Below are 5,344 nucleotides of genomic sequence, written 5' to 3'. Positions count from 1 at the left end.
ATTCAGAATTTATTGCTCATTAAAACTCTATTTTAATTATCCTAGTTTTAATTAAAGCATTTAGTACAGTTGATGAAATGCAATTATGAGCAACTGACTTAAGATATGTTATAGGTCAATATTTCTTTAAAAAATGCCTTATTATCACTAGATATGTGCATTCTTAGAGTCCACCATTCTATGGCTGCTCAGTTTGCAAAGAAATAATTCCTGACCTCACACACACCTTCAATAGCAGCACAACTTCAGCTAACTGCAGACACCAAGAGAAGATACTAAAGACCTCAGTACTTCAACAGCACCAGTGAATGATGCAGACCTCAAACTTAACCATTCATCTAGTGCCAAGCAGTGACCATAACGTGGTCTAACATGGCTGTGAGACAGCCTTTCTCATGCCTCCTGACAATGTCTAAGAAAATATAAAATTCTTATAATAATCTTGACCACTGAGGATTTCACTATGCACAGGGGAATCCTGTGTAAAGCATAGGACAGGCAACTGAGTTAGCAGGCTGGACACTATTTGCTTAACCAACTGACAACACATTAGAAGAAATGCCAGAGAAGGAGTTTAGAATGTACATAGTCAAACTGACCTGTGAAGTAAAGTATAGAATAAGGAGTAAAATCAATGAAAAATATGGGAAATGAAAGATCACCTCAATAAAGAATTAGAGATTGTGAAAAAAATACCAAGCACAAATCCTTGAAATGAAGAAATCAATAAACCAAATCACAAATTCAATACAAAGCATCACCAACAGCCTAGACCACTTGGAAGTTGGAACCTCAGACAAGGAAGACAAAATATATACCCTTAAAAATAAATTCAACCACCCAGAGAAGATGGAAAAAACCATGAACAGAACTTCTGAGAAATATGGACTAACATAAAAATACCAAATTTAAGATTTATCAGAATAGAAGAAGGCATGGAGATAAAAACCTAAGGAATGAACAGTCTTTTCAATGACATAATAGACAATTTTTCAAATCTAAAAATTGATATGGGAAATCAAATACAAGAGACTTCCAGGACCACAAGTGTACACAATTACAACAGATCCAACATTAAAGCAAATTATAAGAATAACTGACATAGAGAATAAAGATAAGACTTTAAAATCTGTGAGAGAAACAAATCAAGTTACATGTAGGGAAAAGCCAATTTTGATTTCAACTGATTTTTCAACCAGGACACTCACAGACTTAAGGTGAAGGTTTGGGAAAAAAAGCATATCATATATATGGCCTTCATAAACAAGTTGGGGTTTCCATCCTCATATCCAATCAAGTGGACTTCAAGCCAAACTTAGAAGGGATAAAGAAGGACATTTCATACTGCTTAAGGGAATCATACATCAAGAAGACATAACAATTCTAAATATATATTCCCCCCCAAAATGGAGCATCTACATACAAACTCTTCTCAACTTCAAGAATCAAGTGGAATACAAAACAATAATACTCACTTACTTTAGTACACCTTTCTTACCCCTGGGTAGATCCTCCAAACAAAAACTAAGCAAAGTAACCATAGAATTAAATGATACAATCAATAATTTAGACCTAACAGACATATATAGAATATTTCATTCATCATCGATCAAATACACAAAAGCAGCACATGGATTCTTTTTTGAAACAGACCATATGTTACAAAACAAAGCAACAATTATCCAGTACAAAAAACAGAAATACTACCCTGCATTCTTTCAGATCATTACAGAATGAAACTAGAAATCAATAATAAAATGAAAATAAAAGCTGCTTCAACACCTGGATCCTAAATAACAAATGGACTACAACAGAAATCAAGAAGAAAATTCAAAAATGTACTTAGAGGTAAGTGACAACACCTAAAAAACATACCAAAATGTCTGGGACACTATGAAGGCAGGCTTAAAAGTAAGATCACTGCATTGAGCTCACTCATTAAAAGAATTAAAGGTCAACAAATAAATGACCTAACTTGACATCTAAATTCGCTAGAAAAAAAAATCCACACCATAAGTAGTAGAAGACAGAAAGTAATTAAAAGTAGAGCTAAAATTAATGAAATTGAAACAAAAGAAACAATTGAAAAGATTCAGAAAATTAAAATTGGTTCTTTCAGAAGATAAATTGATAAATCTTTAGCTACACATTGAAGTGAAAGAGAGAGAAAACCCAAATTACTAAAATTATGATGTAAAGGGAATATCGTGATGGACACTACTGAAGTACAGAAGAAAATAAAATTATTTTGAAAATGTATACTACAATGAAATAGAAAATTATGAAGACCTTGACAAATTTCTAGAGACAAATAAACTACCCAAACTAAATCAAGAGGGCATGCACAATGTAAACAAACCAATAAAAACAATAAAATTGAAGATGCTATCAAAATTCTACCAACCAAGAAAAGCCACATACCAGAGATGAATTTTCAGCTGAGTTCCACAATGCCTTCAAAGAATTAACACCAATATTCCTCAAATTATACCATTACATAAAAGAGAACTCTTCCTAACTCATTCTATGAGTATTGTGCAGATACAAAAAAAAAAAAAAAAAGACAAAGACACATGAAGGACTGAAAACTTCAGATCAATATCCCTGATGAACCAGACCCAAAAATTCTTTTAAAATATTCTGTCAAATCACATACAAAACACATTAAAAAGATTGTGATCCACAACCCAATGGGGTTCCTCTCAGAGATGCAAGGTTAGTTCAACATATGGAAATCAATAAACATAATTAATCATATCAATAGACTTAAAGTTGAGAATCATATGGTTATCTCAATAGATGGAGATAACACATGTCACAAAATGCAGATCCACTCATGTTTAAAACACTAGAAGAACAAGGGATAATAGGAACATAGCTCAAAATTGTGAAAGTCTTCTATGCTAAGTCGAAGGATAACATCATTCTAAATAGACAAAATATGAAGCCTTCCCGATAAAATCTGGAAGAGGAAATGAATGTCCTCTTTCACTTCTTTTTGACATAGTCCTTGAAATTCTAGCCAGAGCAATTGGAGAGATGAAAAAATTAAAGGGATATGAATAGGAAAATAATAATGTAACATATCATTATTTTCCAAAGACACAATTATACATTTATTTATTTATTATTTTTGTAACTTTTTTATTGGTTCTTTTTAGTTATATATAACATTAAGGCTCATTTTGACATAATTATAAAACCATGGAATATAATTCAGTCCCCAGTACTTCCTCTTTCCCTCCCCTTCATCCTTGCCCTCTTCCCTTCCCTCTGCTCTACTGATCTTTCTGCTATTTGTTTATATTTTTTTAAAGTTTACTATAATTTTATTATAACATCAAAATCACATAAGATATAAAACCAAGTAGAAACCTGATGGATTTTTTTTTTCAGATGGTCTCCAAGACTCTCAAAAGCCTTGAAGTTTGCTGTCTTCTACTGTTTTACTGGAAGGGTAAAAAACTTTGAATAAAAATCCACTTCTTGGAAAAGAGCCAGGGTTGATGCAGAGGCATTTAGTATTGGTCACGGTGAAAGGATCATATTTGTCTGCAATGACAAGTACATTGGGTACAGGATACACTCTTAAGGCATAATTATATGCCCAATACACTGGGCATATGTAAAGAGGTAGAGGAGTCAGATGTCCTTGGGACAGGATAGTCTTTATAAAATCATTAGGAATACCCAAATTGTTACTAGGAAAATGGACACAGTTTCTACACATTTTATTCACTAAGTCTTCATGAAAGATGATAATTTCTTGTGTACAATACTGAATTCTGCAAGGATTTGTAGTAAAAACTGAAAATGGTACCCTTTGTCTAAATTCATTAGTGATGCTTTCAGAAAGTGGTGACCTGGGTAAAATGGAACCAAAGCTAGGATCCTCTGGACCAGGTACAAACACAAAATGACTACTTTCAAAGCTTGAACTTGATTTTTTCCATATGGGGCCGATGAAAAGTTACCACACAAAATAAAGCAGGTTGGGGGTGCTGGTGAATAGCCAGAAAACATTGTGTGAAGCTTTTCCAATACTTCCGCTTGGTCTAACCAAACATCAGATATAAACACAAACATTGCATCTTTGTTCTCATCTTCCAGTTGTTTTCATTTCATAGAAGTCTTCACAGATGTATTAAAAGGCCCTCCAAAAAAATTAATATTTCCATAGTATGCCCTTGTAGTACTAGAGGGCTCAGTGGGTGGAAATCCAAAGGCATTGACATGAAATAGTTGATCTTCAAACCAACCCTCTGCTAAGACGAAGCATGCCTCTGTGTATAAACCACTATGGAACTGAGCTTTACTAAGATCCAGTAGGATCTTCAAGAAAAAATTTTCCCTCCTTTAATTGGGTTATCATTCCAAGAACAATCACATCTCCAATTTCGGTTGTACTACCCAGTAAGGTTTCTATTGTTTTAAACTGGAATTTGCTTCCGCTTTCATCAGGTTGACAACCTATCACTGGAGGAGTAAACAATTCATGTCTGTGGGTCCTCTGGTGCAAAATGGTGTATGGTTCACGATATAACTCTGCTTTATCTCTTGCTGTTCCAAATAAATTTGGTGTAGGGTGGTTGGTCATTAATAGAGGAAGAATTTTTTTTCTTTCTGAATTGTACAGAAAACGTGGAACATCAAAAGCTCCTATTATATTGAAAATATGCTCTCATCCCAACTAACAGTAATAAAAACAAAATCATTTACATTCACAAGGGTCTCTTTCCAAGAAGTTCTTGATTCACCTACAAGTCCTCAGTTCCTATAACCCTGTCCCATCAATGCAGAGAATAGGGGAAACAAGGAGGTAATAGCCAGGCTCTTGTTGTAAGAGCTGTGGCCAGAGTCCAAGCTCAGTGGGTCAATCCCTGGAAGGTGGGTTCAGTACAGGAGGGCAGGGCCACTGGTTGGTTCAGCAGCTTGTCCATTAGTCTGATTTTAGCATCTTCCTTCTCAATGTCCTCATAGGGAGTACAGGACAAGTCATGCTGTAGCTTGTAGGCACCAAGAAATTCATGTGGACAAACAGTCCCCCATTCCTTTGGAGAAATAATGGAAAAGTATTGCTGACCACTCTCCCGTTTATAAAGATAGTAAATGTTGCCAGGATTTTTCACCATATTACAAGCTCCACGGTGCAAGTCAGCATCTCTGTGGGCATCTTCCAGTACCTTCCTGGCTTGTTCTTGCAAATGTTGGATCTGCTCGGCTATGACTGTCAATTAGTTGGTGGCATTTGCTCGAATGAATTCATCAGCCTGCCGCCGCCGCCGCCTGCACTCCCGGACTATCTGTGCTTTTCTCTTCCTGGACAAATGGCACAGCATTCTCC

General features: G+C 35.2%; 1 pseudogene; it reads right to left on the bottom strand.

Moving 5' to 3' along the window:
• Nucleotides 1-3,412: 3,412 nt before the first annotated feature.
• Nucleotides 3,413-5,132, bottom strand: LOC124973279 (DNA polymerase epsilon subunit 2-like; annotated as a pseudogene).
• Nucleotides 5,133-5,344: the final 212 nt, after the last annotated feature.

Source organism: Sciurus carolinensis (genome assembly GCF_902686445.1).
Source record: "Sciurus carolinensis chromosome 14 unlocalized genomic scaffold, mSciCar1.2 scaffold_115_arrow_ctg1, whole genome shotgun sequence".
Classification (NCBI taxonomy): domain Eukaryota; kingdom Metazoa; phylum Chordata; class Mammalia; order Rodentia; family Sciuridae; genus Sciurus; species Sciurus carolinensis.
Note: the sequence above shows the minus strand (reverse complement) of the source record. Positions and strands in the feature narration are given on the sequence as shown.